The sequence below is a fragment of the Mesoplodon densirostris genome, chromosome 17 (genome assembly GCF_025265405.1).
Source record: "Mesoplodon densirostris isolate mMesDen1 chromosome 17, mMesDen1 primary haplotype, whole genome shotgun sequence".
Classification (NCBI taxonomy): domain Eukaryota; kingdom Metazoa; phylum Chordata; class Mammalia; order Artiodactyla; family Ziphiidae; genus Mesoplodon; species Mesoplodon densirostris.
In genome coordinates this window covers 23,362,028-23,376,892 of record NC_082677.1, presented here as the reverse complement: position 1 = coordinate 23,376,892, position 14,865 = coordinate 23,362,028, and the positions used below count along the sequence as shown (strand labels likewise).

Sequence of the window (14,865 nt, the reverse complement as noted above, 5' to 3'; positions counted from 1 at the left end):
AGCAAATTGAATCTAATGATCCATATAAAGGATAATACATCATGACCAAGTAGGATTTATTCCAGGAATGCAAGATTGGTTTAACATTAAAAAATCAATTTAATTTACCAAAGTTGCAAACTAAAAATAAAACAACAAAACCCCCAAACCCCAATCATCTCCATAGATGCAGAAAAAGCATTTGAAAAAATCCAACATCCACTCTCCTAGCTAACTAAAACTTGAAAATTTCCTCAACCAAATAAAGGTGATGATAAAACCTACAGGCATCCTCATGCTTAACTGTATTTTCTTTGTAAGATCAGAAACAAGGCAAGGATATCCACTTTTACTACTTCTATTCATCCATCAATATATATGACAACACAGATGATTTTCAGGATGATTATACTGAGTGAAAGAAGCCAGAAATGGAGTACATTCTGTATGATATCATTTATATAAAATTCTGGAAAATGCAAAATAATGTATAGAGATGAATAGAAGATTCATGGTTGCCTGGGTATTGGGGTGTTGGGGAGTGTGGGTTTGAACAGGCAGGAGGAAGCATTTACAAAAGGAACAAGGACGCTTCTTGGTGTGAAAAATATGTTCATTATTTTGATTGTGATGATGATTTCACAAGTGTATTCACATGCCAAAGCTTATTGAGTTATGAAATTTAAATATGTAGAGTTTATTGTGTGTCGATTATATCAATACTTCATAGATATATGAAGTAAAATTTAAACAAACAGCCCACTATTATGCCAATTCTAAAATCTCAGAAGTCAACAGGAAACATATTGGGGATTATTGATGAACTCAGCAAAATTTGGCATGAAACATGGTTCCAGACCTCAAGCAGTTTTGGAAATTATAGATGATTTGGTAGGGTGAGATTAATTCTCACTCTCAACTCAATCCAAGAGTGAAAAAGTCTCCCAAGTAACATACCAACTTGCAGGGTTTTAGATGTCACTGTATATCTGAATTTCCTCCACAGAACTTCTTCTCCCAACTTGTTAAATTTTAAGACTTCTCCTTGGAACCATGAGCAGAATGAGAAAAACACAGATGGCTCAACCTCACTGTAATAATGATTCAAGGCAAGCAAAGCTTAAGCTGTTTGTGTTTCAGATTTTAAAATAGAATTGAGGAGAGCAACGTCCTTATCCTGGGTGCTAAAATGAATATTAAGGCAAAGCTAGTTTAGATCTTGTTAATACTACAATATGATTCTTTTCCGTTTGTAATCCAATGGGAAATCCACACATCCTTCCACTGCTTCCCTCACAATTAGTATTTTAAATAAATTCTACTTGCTTATTAATAAATAAGGTCTATTTACTTACTCAAAGGCAACAGACCCTACAGTATTATCAACAAAGGCTTCCCTGGTGGTCTCCTGCTGCTGCTGTTTATAGGGCTGCAATTACAGAAAAGGGTTCTCAGGAAAAGAAGAAATGACACCATTACCAACGACAGGAATTCTCCCGGCACTGTGGAGACTCTTTATTGAAAGAAATACAAAGCCAGTTTGTTGTTAGCAGAATGCATGGAGTTTGTTTGGCAGTGGCTTTGCTCCTTCTGGTCACCACCCTGCTGGTTAATGACGCTCAACTCTGAGCATCCTCCTTCTCTTCTTTCAGCACCTTTCTGAGTTAAATGTCTCAAAACAGGAAGGCTGCCACTCCAGGGAGGAAGCACAACAAAATGCAGGAGACTGATGGGCAGGGGAGCCAGATTGCTCATGTGTATTGTCTGGCTGTGCATTGTGGCTCAGAACAGATTCCTTAGCCCCTCTGTGCCTTGGGGGTACTCGTTTGTAAAAATGAGGTACTGTTAGCACCTATTTCATTAGATGAGGATTAGATGAGATGATAACTCTAAGATGCTTGGCAAAATACCTGGCACATACACAATGAATGTAAGCAATTATTACTATTAACACAGCTTTGCTGACACAACCGCAGTTGTGGAGAATGGATGACAGAAACATCTCTAAGCTGCCTCCTCCTGACAAGCACAGTAGGAATAAGACATAGAAGTACTTCTTCTAATGATGCAGCAAAATCTTCTTGGAAAGCGAACTATACAAAACCAGTTTACCAAATAATAATTATACTAATACCGCCAATTACTGAGTACCTTTGCATACACTGCAAAGGCATCACATACACTATATTATTAATTCCCATCGCAACCCCAAGAAGCAGATGAGAGAACTCCTATTTTCAAGACAAGGAAACTCACTCAGGTCTAGAGAAGTTAAATACTTTGCCTCAGCTCACATGGATGGTAAGAGCATTTCTGCACAGAGCCTGGCAGAGTCTGACTCTTAGCCCATGGTTTTGCCACTATGCCAGGCGGTTTTTCAACCCACAAAGTGGTGCTGTGTTCTGAGCAAAGCCGTTCAGGAGGAAAACAAATCTTTCAGAAGGCAGAGTTTCCAACAATGCACAGTCTTTCGAAATTATTAAAACAAGGACAGTCTCAAGTACTGCTGGGTGAAACATACTTCCCTTGTCATACCTGAACCCGGATATAGCATCAGTATTGCCGAGCCATCTCTGTCTGTCAGGAGAATATACTTGAAATGATAATGATTTTTTTTTTCTGCTTTTTCCTTGGTCCCTACCTGGTACCATAATTCACATCAGGCTGTTTAGTGTTTACTTCCTCAGGGAAGGATATTATGTAGAAAGCACAGAGCAAAGAAATATGTGGCATGGTGGCATCAAGGTCTCACGGGGTTGGAAGGACCTGTAGCATCAAGATATAGAGTAAGGCTTCCTGTTTCCCAGTGGGAGGGAAGGATCCTCTGACTGATGCATAAGTGAGTGCATGTTAATGTATATTTGGAGTATTTCATGAATAAAAATTAAGAAGTAGTTATAAGCAGGAGAAAATTTGATCTTATACTATCAACAAGCTCATAGCTATCAGAATACTCTCAAGATTCTCAAGAAAACTTACCATGATTAACTTTTATATAAAGTAACAATTCTATTAAAACATAGTAGCCTACATTAAATTCAAATTGTAACTATTAAAAATATATGCAACATATATATATATATATATATATATATATATATATATATGACATATAAAAGGGCAAAGCCCCTAATATGGAAAGACCACTAATAAGTCAAAAAGAAACAAAGGAAAATGTTTCAGTAGAGAACAAACAGGTAATTCACCAGAGGAGAAATAGATGCATATAATCAATTAAGATTTTGAAAAGGTCCAAACTCATAAAAAAGAGATTAGATTTGTGGTTGCCAAAGGTGAGGGGTGGGGAGAGGTGGAATTGGATGAAGGTGGTTCAAAGGTACAAATTTTCAGTTAGAAGATGAATAAGTAATGAACGACATGGTGACTAGAGTTAACACTGCTGTGTGTTATATAGGAAAGCTGTTAGGAGTTCTCAAGACAGGAACAATCTATTTATTTATTTATTTATTTTTCTCACCTATATGAGATGATGAATATTAACTATACCTATCGTGGCAATCATTTCATGATATATATAAATTAAATCTCTGTGCTGTGTACCTTAAACTTATATAATGCTGAATGTCAATTATATCTCAATAAAACTGGGAAAAAAAGATTTGAAAAGGTTCAAATAAAAGCAAGATTCTTTTCACTCATTAGCAAAGGTTTAAATTACCATAATAGCAGTTTTAGCAAGGATTTAAGGAATGGGCCAACATTACATGTGGCTAAGTCCACTATTATGCATCCAAAGAATATTTACTGACATGAGAAAATTATGTCTTTTTCCTCCCTGGTAAGAAAAAGTGATAAACAATTATATATTTGAAACGACACCATATTTTTAGTATCAAATACATTTGTTTATACTTTTGTAAAAAAAGTGACCGGAAGTAAATACATTGATATGAGTGGTTATTCTGAGCCCTTAGATTACAATATTTTTCTTCTAAAGATAACTGTTATGTACTCAAATTTTTTATAATAAAACTATGCTATAAAATTTTTCTCTGTATGTTCCAAGTTCCTTTAAAAAAAAATCCCTATCTTAGTTGGGAAACTGATGAGACAGGATTCATGTTACACACCCCTCCATGTCATTGAGCATGTCATTACTGAGACATGCTGATAATGTATATAATTTCTTTGTAACAGTGTTGATGTTGTTCTCCCAAGAGGATTATTTAGGATTGTATGAGTAGGCCTATTAAAAATTTAACTTTACATAAAATAATTTTTAGAACTAGGAGTCCAGTTCAGCATGGACAGACTCTTCTATGATAAAGGAATGAAGAGAATACAAATTACAATACTCTATTAACATATTGTTTTTTTCCAAACAAATGATGTGCTTAATAGCTGCTTCCCATTCAGTAAATCTACAACCGGGAGAAAAGTGATAAAAACCAATGTTCACCAAATAGTAATATTAACAAACCACTGTTTACCAGCCATTGTTTACTTGGATATAAAATTTTTAGCTTTTTGTTTAATTTCTAGTTAAAAAATCAGAAATAAAATTACTTTTTGGGCAGTGTAATTTAAGTGGTACAAGAACGTGATGGTTCCTTTGGGGAAATGAACTTTAAAATTCTACTTAATACTTTAGTAAGTAAAACTTCTCTTCAGGTGCTATTTTAAAATGTTTAGAACTGATTTTAACACATCTTATTCTTTGTAGTACCCTTTGACCATGGGCTTTCAAATTCCTACCAGCAATCAGACTTCAAATATCAAAACTTGACCTGATAACATTAACTACAGAAAAAGCTTGTGAAACACATTTTTAAAAATTGGGAGGTTAAAAAATAAACCCTAATGGATTTAGAAATGAGAGAAGGAAATTGTATGAAAGTTTTCAAGTCCTCTAGAGCTAATGTCTCATCAATATATTTTTACCCCAGCAAATATTAATAAGTGCCTTCTAAGGACAGAGTGGCCTCTCCTCTGCCGAGCCTCACCTCCTGGTGGGGAATTGGTGGAACATAAACCATAAGGAAAGAAGCTACTTTCAGGTAGTGGTAAGTGCCGGGTGTAGGGATGTAACAGAGTTACCTGGAGGTGGAAAGGAGGGAGGAAGCCATCTGACTGGTGAAGGAAGGTCTCCCTGGAAACGTGACTTTTGATTTGAGCTCCTAATAACAAGGGGTCAGGCTGTGGGAAGTGGGAAGCTCTAGGTGAGGAGATTAAGGCCCAAGGGCAGGAACAAGCTTAGCACGTTCCAGAAGTACAAGGAGGCCAGTGTGGCTGGAACCTGGTGGGCAAAGGGTACAGTGAAGAGATGTGAAATCAACAGCAGGGGGACAGATCATGGTTTTTGACATGTGCTCCCAAGAACCCCCTCATCCCTACTATTCAACTGGATAATCACTATCTTTTATGACTTTCTGCTTCAGTGATCATTCAAGAGTGTTTTAACGTTAAAAAGATTTGAAAACTTCTGTAGTTTTAATTTTATTCTAATCGCTAGAGGATATATAGATACACACACATATATATGTATATATACATGAATGTATATGTGACTATATAAACACACATACATTTATAAACATATATACATATGCACAAACATGTATACACACAGACACACACACACACACACACACACACACACACACACACACCCCTACATACCGGTGTTTTTGGGCATTTGCCAAGGATTCACTCTAGAGAATCAGTGGCTTAGAAATCATGGCAGAGGAGGTAAAATTGAACCATCACGACTTAGAAGTGCTTGAAGCTGGGGAAGCAGAGTTAGCCACAAGCGGGTGGCAGCTTTTCCCCAGCCGGAGAAGCTCAGTATGTCAGTGAAACCTGAGATGACTAATAAAAGACACATGAATGACACGAACAGGTATATTCTGAAAACAGCAGAGCTGGAAAACACTAACATTAGAGACGGAGTCAATAACAACAATGAAGGCTGCCAGGATTAAGTGGATCCGTGTCACTTAAGAGACATGATCTAAGTAGAGAAGAAACTCAACCCATGTGTGAGAATGTTTCAACTATTTTGTTTGAGGAGAAACTAGTCTTGCTCACTGGAAAAAGCCAGAAGACTAAGCAAGAAAAGACCACGAGGGGACGGTACCTAAAGAACAAATCAGAATGATCTGAAAACAATAATGTTGGAAGATGAAGTATAATCATAAATCTGCTGTGCTTGTCCTGAGTTCTGGAAATGACCTGAGGGGGAGAGGATGGCTTTTCTTGCACTCCATCACTCTTTGGAGTACAATCTGTCTGACGTTGGATTCCTTTCAAATACCACAATCCATGTAAATTATGCATCCCTGTGTGTCTAGCACTGTGCTAGGCAGAGTCTTTGCTCACAGAGAGGAAAACCTACTAAAGAGAAAAGGCCTGGTGTGAGCATCCTCTGGCAGGTGGAGTGTATCCATTTTACAAAATCCTATCAGCAGAACAAATAATGGAAACAAATTGACCATAGCCCAGGGTCAAACCACATGGTAAGAGCAATCGTTGCCTTGGTGTGGAAGGGGAAGGGCAACACCACAGGTGGCCCAAGCTACCAGGGGAGGCTATTTGAATGGACTGGGACTGGAGGTGCCCTCGGAGGACCTGGTAGAATTTAGGTGGGTGGAGAGGTAGGGGGAGGTGTTTCTGAATCATTAACAGCTCAGCAAGAGCAGTTCAATCTGATCCAACTGTGAGCCTGGAAATATTGCCTAATTATTAACTAGCAGGTGAAAGAACAGAAAAAACACCTCTGGTGTCACTGCAGGCTTCCACCTGGCTGTGGGACCATTAGGAGGCCCTTTAAATTATGGCTCCTGGGCAATACAAAGAAGGCAGAACTCTTGTTTACTAAATTAGCAGACATAATTTCAACAACACCCAGAGTGAGCAAGGATGCTAAAAAGAAAACATTCAGCCATCTCTGATGAGGGTAGAAATTGTAAAGCCCTTTCAAAAATAATTTGTGATGCCTCCAGAGTAACTGAAATGACCATATCATCTGCTGACTTGGAAACTGACCTTAAAGAAATATTCCAAATGGGAAATAAAAAGTCCAAGATATTAACTGCAGAGTTACTTATGCTATTTGAAACTTGGGAACAGCTCAAAGATTACCAACAGAGCAGTCAAAGTAATGCAAATCGATGTGTGAGATCTTTTTCACCCAGAGAGAGAGTAAAGGTTAAAGTGCTTTTAAATATGCACTATTGGTGAAAGTGTAAAATGGGTGAAACTTTTGTCGAGGACAATTTGGCAACATCAAAATTTAAAACATTCATTCCTCTGAGTCAGTTCTAGAAACTTAGTATTTCAACTTTCCGAGTTCTAGAAACTTGGATAGTTAAAAAACTTAAAGTGTGTAAAGGGCTTTACTGATTCCAAGGCCTCTCCTAATTTCCTTTTCAAAATTATATAATACACACTACATCTGATCCCTGAAAGAAAAGATATCATGATAGATATTATCGATAGGCCCACTTTCTAATAAGGAACATGAAGGTCACAGAGATTAAGAGATTTACCCTTACTACCCCTAAATTCATATGCCCAGCAAGTAAAAGTCAAATCCTTTACTAGTGTTTACTAGAATTCCATAAGGCTAAATACAGTCATCTTGTTGATGTAAAATATCTCTTTGTTTAGGCATAGAACTCCATTTCATGAAGGCAAACCACTAGGGTCTGGGCAGTAATTCCATATTTTCTGTGGAATAATGGATAATACTTCTCCCACTATATTTGGGGGGTGGTGTTTTTGGGGGGAGGGGAGAGAGAGGGAGGGGGAGGGGGGAAGAGGGAGAGACAGTGGGGTGGGGAGAGAAAGAGAAATGATTTGTTGGTCCTCTGACCTAGCATGTGTGAAAGAACAGACAAAAATAACTTATATGCAGATATAAGATGCAATGTGAATGCTTAAATGGAGGTGAGGATTGTGAGAGATCTATTATTCACCAGTGTTGTGTATCCTTGGAGAGCAGGTTCCAACATGGAGGTGAGGCCTTATTATTTCACAGCAAGAGAAGTAATAATTCTCATCGTTTCTAAAAGCCGTGTGTACTACAATGGGTTTCACAATAATCAATTAATTAACCAAAGTAAATATTTAGAATGAGTTACAGCACAAAGATATGAAATCAAGGCATATAAATGAACTTTAGACATGTAAAATCACTCTTCAGAAGGAGAGATTACACGAAAGAGAACAATGGTGTCACACTAGATGGCGGTGCCCAGTAATAACTTCAGTGAACACCTGTCGTCATTGCTTTGTTATTTATCAAGGAAATGTCTGCAAAAATTCAGTGAGTACAGGCAGAAAAACAGAAATATAGATCAATGGAACAGGATAAAAAGCCCAGAGATAAACCCACGCACCTATGGTCACCTAATCTATGACAAAGGAGGCAAGGATATACAGTGGAGAAAAGACAGCCTCTTCAATAAGTGGTGCTGGGAACACTGGACAGCTACATGTAAAAGAATGAAATTAAAACACTCCCTAACACCAAAATAAACTCAAAATGGATTAAAGACCTAAATGTAAGACCTGGCACTATAAAACTCTAAGAGGAAAACACAGGCAGAACATTCTTCGATATAAATCACAGCAAGATCTTTTTTGACCCACCTCCTAGAGTAATGAAAATAAAAACAAAAATAAACAAATGGGACCTAATTAAACTTAAAAGCTTTTGCACATAAACAAGGTGAAAAGACAACACTCAGAATGGGAGAGAATATTTACAAACGAAGCAACTGCTAAAGGATTAATCTCTAAAATATACAAACAGCTCATACATCTCAATACCAAAAAAGAAAACCACCCAATCAAAAAAAGGGTGGAAGACCTAAATAGACATTTCTCCAAAGAAGACATATAGATGGACAACAAACACATGAAAAGATGCTCAATATCACTAATTATTAGAGAAATGCAAATCAAAACTACAATGAAGTATCACCTCACACTGGTCAGAATGGTCATCATCAAAGAACTTACAAATAATAAACGTTGGAGAGGGTGTGGAGAAAAGGGAACCCTCTTGCACTGTTGGTGGGAATGTAAATTGATACAGCCACTACGGAGAACAGTATGAAGGTTCCTTAAAAAACTAAAAATAGAACTACCATATGACCCAGCAATCCCACTACTGGGCATATATGCTGAGAAAACCATAATTCAAAAAGATACATGCACCCCAATGTTCATTGCAGCACTACTTACAATAGCCAAGACATGGAAGCAACCTAAATGTCCAACAACAGAGGAATGGAAAAAGAAGATGTGGTATATATACAATGGAATATTACTCAGCCATAAAAAGGAATGAAATTGTGTCATTTGCAGAGACATGGATGAACCTAGAGACAGTCATACAGAGTGAAGTAAGTCAGAAAGAGAAAAATAAATATCGAATATTAATGCATATATGTGGAAGTTAGAAAGATGGTATAGATGCACTTATTTGCAAAGCAGAAATAGAGACATAGACATAGAGGATAAACTTATGGATACCAAGGGGGAAGGGAGGGGTGGGATGAATTAGGAGATTGGGATTGACATATATACACTACTACGGATAAAATAGATAACTAATGAGAACCTACTGTAGAGCACAGGGAACTCTACTCAGTGCTCTGTGGTGATTAAATGGGAAGGAAATCCAAAAAAGAGGGGATATATGTATATGTATGGCTGATTCACTTTGCTGTACAGCAGAAACTGACACAGCAGTGTAAAGCAACTATACTCCAATAAAAAGAAAAGAAAAAAATTCAGTCAGTATATACAAATTTTGGCAATTACAAGACTGTGTCAGTCAAGAATGTGTTTCATTTCGAGTTTTAAAATCCTCCCTCTCAGTGGCTCACTGTTTGATCCCAGACCAAGGATTCACTATTTTTCTATGCCTCAGTTTTACTATCTGTAATGTGGACTGAAGAGCTTGGCTCACATCAAGGGTTTTGGGGCTCTTTTTTCTCAAGGACTCTACTTTTTACACTAGTCCCTCTGTCCAGAATCAAATACTTTTTCCTATCTAAGGGACCATTTCCAAAAGTGTACTGTTACATCTGAGCTCATCTTCATTTTCTCTTGATCCCATATCTCCCTCAAGTTACCTTTAAATTTATCTGCTCTCTTTCTAGACAAACATCTTCAAAGAGCTGACTATACAAAATGTTTCTGCTTTAAGTTCGTCATTATTCTCCCTCTTCTTTCCTCCCTCTCTCTTTTTTTTGCTCTTTTTGGAAGGGGGTTTAAGAGTTGGTCCAAATTTAAATACGAAGCAAAAATGAAAAGTAGTGCATCTATCAATATCATCAGGGTGTTATTACTATTAAAAATCTCTTTTCTTTGTGTAGCTCATTTTGGCTTTTCACTGGCTCCATCTCGCTTGATCCTTCTGTTCAATCTTTAACCCACCAACCTGGCTTCTACCCCTACAAGTAGAATTAGCTCTCCTAAGGTCACCAGTGAGTGACCTCCCCACTTCAGTCTTTTTACTTGACCTCTTAGAAGAAATCACTCCTGTGGCTGCTCCGTGGCTGAGAAATGTGGCTTGGCCCCCATTAGGTCACACATTTCTGTTTCCTGCTAATTTTCTGGCTGTTCCTTCTCAACCCCCCTGACTGACTTATGCCTTCTTTCTAAATTTTCAATGCTGGAGATTTTCCAAGCTCGCTCTGCCCCCTTCCCCTGCCTCTATTCTCTTCATGCCGTTTCCCGTACAACCGTGGTGGCAGCTATGTTCCACGTGCTGATGAACACAGGCATCCCTGTATGTGTATGTGTCTGCCCCACGTCTCCCACCCCAGACCCGTATCTCCTTCTGCTTAAGTCATATCACTTAGATTTCTCACGAGAACTCAGACCTAAGATGTACAGATCTGATACACGAGTCTCCCCTATATTTGTTCCTCTTGTATTTCTTGTTTCATGAAGCACCACCACTACTTACCCCGTTTCTTGAGCTAGGAACTTGGGATCCATCTTGATTCCCCTTTCTCCCTCATTCCCCTCTCATCTAATCACACAGTCCTGAGGCCTCTACCTCAAAACTGTATCACGGGTCTGTCCCCATCTCTCCAACTTCACTCCCATCCCCCAGTGGAGGCCACACTCACTCTTCTCCTCTTATTGGGACTCGCAAGGTCTCTTTACCGATTCCCTTGCTTCCATCCCCACCCCAGCACCGAAACCCATCTCCTTTAATTCAGTCATGGAGTCTCCTCTTGGTTGAGTGAGTGAATGAATGAATGTATGAGTAACAAACCTTCAGTTGATCTTAGAATTAAGTCCAGACCCTTTCTCAGGATGCACAGGGCCTCTAACCACCTCTATAAATCTTCTCATAACAGTTTCCACTGCATCCCATAAACGGGTCTTCCAGTAGTTCTTCAAGCAAGTCAAGCTCCTTCTGCCCTTAGGGTCCCTCAAACTCTCTTCCTTCCACTCTTTCCAGAGCTGACTCCTCCTCACCCTTCAGGATCTCAGGTTAAATTTTTTTTTTTTTTTTTTTTTTTTTGCGGTACGTGGGCCTCTCACTGCTGTGGCCTCTCCCACTGTGGAGCACAGGCTCCGGATGCACAGTCTCAGTGGCCATGGCTCAGGCCCAGCCGCTCCGCGGCATGTGGGATCTTCCCGGACTGGGGCATGAACCCATGTCCCCTGCATCGGCAGGTGGACTCTCAACCACTGCGCCACCAGGGAAGCCCCCTCTCAGGCTAAATTTTGACCTGATTCCATGAAGATCTATGGTAGATTCTCTCCTTTGTGCTCTACTGTTGCAGCATCCTACTATCTCCTTCCTAGTAATTATTATGATTTGTAATGACGTACTTATTAATTTACCTGCTTACTATCTGTCTCCACCATTGGATACTAGCTCCATGAGGGCAGAAATAACTTTAGTTCTTCACAGTGAAAGGTGGACAACAAGTAAAGAAGGAAAAGAGGGAGGGAGGCATGGAAGGAAGGAAGAGAGGGAGGGACAGATGGATGGACGGAAGGAGGGAAAATACATGGATACTGTCACTTTATACAATGAGAAATAGTACGGAATCCCTAAAATTGGGAGGGGGCAATATTAATTCAAAAATCCATTTTCTTGAGAATAAAATTTTAGTTTCAATACTTTCTGCATATTTTGGCTTTATTGTTACATACACTTTAAAAATTATAATATGTTTTTCCTTAAAGGCTAGTATTTTCTTTACCGATTTGTTTTTTCAGTCAAAGCACAAAAAGCATGACTCTCCTGAGAAGTCTCTTAAAGAAATCCCTTCTCTGCGTTATTCTCTCTGTCCTCACACAAAACAAACAAACAAACAAATACACAAACAAACAAAAGGTGTGAGGGGTGAGGCTGCTACTGGAGTGGGGTGGATCCCCAATCTTGACCACTGTCAGTTGGTACCAAGGAGTTTGAGGCAAAGCCGGGCACAGCTCTGCGGATATTTCTGATATTTATATTAGTTGTTATAAATAACTTATATAAAAAAGGTGAACCACAAATAATATGAGGAAAGAAAATGAAGCACTGTATGCTTCTGAATTGCTGCTGGAAGGAAATTCATTTTCAGCCCAAACACAATAGCGCTTCACCCCTTTGATATGTCTTTGGCTGGAAGTACAAGTAGCAACGAGAAACTTACACAGTCTTAGAGCTGTCTGCTGTGAGTACTCAGGTCTACGACCTGATAAAAGATAATCATAAGTCTTTAAGGAAGGTACTTTTTAATTTCTTTTTTTCAAATAGGAGAAAAAGGGGGTACAAATGGTTTGTACCATTCTAATAGAAAGAGAGCAGGTAAAGGGGCAAGAAATCAAAGGCAAAAAATTCCTTTTACAAACATTTACTGAACATGCACTGTGCTGGGAGGTGTCGGGGCACAAAGATGAATAAAACATAGTTCTTTCCCTTAAAAGGCTTAGCATCAAGCAGAAGATACAGATTGGGTGGAAGGAAGAAGGGATGGGTGGACGGATGGACATGGATACACACGCAGATACAGCATGAGGAAAGGATGGATGAGTAAGCATGGTCTCCCAGGGAAAATAAAGTAACCAGAATATAAAATTTAACAAGGAAGAGTTATGGAGACTCTGATTATAAATGTGGAGAAATGAGCATGGTTCATTAATTTTATCCATATCTCAATTGCCTTGGGAAATATCAATAGGCTTTCCCTTTACTTTAATGTACACAAAACTCTTACAGTGAATGAATGAAAAATGTAGTCTCCTATTAAGTCTTGTGCTTAAGCAGCCAAGGTTAGAGTTTAGTTGTTGCTTTATAACCAGTTTCATTCAGTGGAAAATACAATGGCACTCCCAGACCTGGCACGTTCTTCACCAGGTGGGGAAGGAAAGAGGTAAGAGTGCCTGGATGATCCTCTCCATCTATCAAAGATGGAGAAAACAGTCAAGATACATTATTCTGTAGAACTTAACTAGACCCTATCCAGACCTTGTCTCCTCATCCATGAAATGCACGGGCTGGACCAGATTAGGGTCAGCAGAAAGTTTTCTTCACAGTTGTACTGGTGTTGACTGCCTGGAGTGCCATGTTGACATATAAAAACACATACTACTTCAGTAGGAAAGAGGGTCCTGATAGGTTAGTAACGTCTGCATGGGAATAGTATAAGACACATTTGCCACTGTGGAGTGGATCACTAAGGTTTAAATGAAATATGGTATCTGAAATCTCTCTGAAAAATTAAACCCTAAACACCAGTATATTACTATCTAAACTCCTTTCTAACGCCCAAATCTTATTTCTACTGAGTTGGAGCTCTTACCTTCCCATACAATGGATACCATGTTACGATAAATTCTTAATGATCCTTATTAATGGTTCTTAATAATTCTTAATAATGATTCTTATTTCAGTTATTTTTTGCCCCATGTCTTGTTTTCAGGTTCTTATGAACATGACTGGAACAGGCTTGGCCTTATTTCCTTTTCCTTCCTAAGCATGGGCCCCAGCAGGAGGCCGTTGAAAACAGAACACGTGGTTTACTCACTCAAAAAAGGAGCCTGGGGCCTCCCTGGTGGCGCAAGTGGTTGAGAGTCCGCCTGCCGATGCAGGGGATACGGGTTCGTGCCCCGGTCTGGGAGGATCCCATGTGCCGCGGAGCGGCTGGGCCCGTGAGCCATGGCCGCTGAGCCTGCGCGTCCGGAGCCTGTGCTCCGCAACGGGGGAGGCCACAACAGTGAGAGGCCCGCATACCGCAAAAAAAAAAAAAAAAAAAAAGGAGCCTGGGGGCTTCCCTGGTGGTGCAGTGGTTGAGAGTCCGCCTGCCAATGCAGGGGACATGGGTTCGTGCCCCGGTTCGGGAAGATCCCACATGCCACGGAGCAGCTGGGCCTGTGAGCCATGGCCGCTGAGCCTGTGCGTCCGGAGGCTGTGCTCCGCAATGGGAGAGGCCACAGCAGTGAGAGGCCCGCATACCACACACACAAAAAAAAAAAAAAAAAAAAGGAGCCTGTCACACATCGACCATGCAAAGGGCTGCACGGATGCTGTGTTGGCTCTTTTCCTCAGTTTAAGCCTGGGCTCGGGAACAGCAAGAGCTTTGTGAAGGGAGGTGGGTGGGAAAACGAAAACAGACACTTCTGGTTCCTCCTTACTCATGTGTTTACAAAGTTCCTAATTTTCCTTAAGGAACTGACAATTCATAAATCAGATACAGCCACAACCAAGAGAAACTACAAATACGAACAAACAAGGCCGCTTACTTAGGATTTTAGATAGTCTGTACCCTATTACCCTCTGTTGATAGGAAAAGGTGAGCTACAGAAGGCCCTGTTCACCCTGCTCCCAAGGTTGCTTGAACTGAGACCTGATTTCTAGCATCTACACGACTCTCACCTTCACGCTTGCCCTGGGTTATT

The 14,865-nt window shown here is 39.6% G+C and overlaps 1 protein-coding gene across 7 annotated transcripts in view; it reads right to left on the bottom strand.

Annotated features, from left to right (window-relative positions):
- Nucleotides 1–14,865, bottom strand: part of ENOX1 (ecto-NOX disulfide-thiol exchanger 1) — a 320,291-nt gene that overhangs the window by 201,656 nt on the left and 103,770 nt on the right. The window lies entirely within an intron of this gene.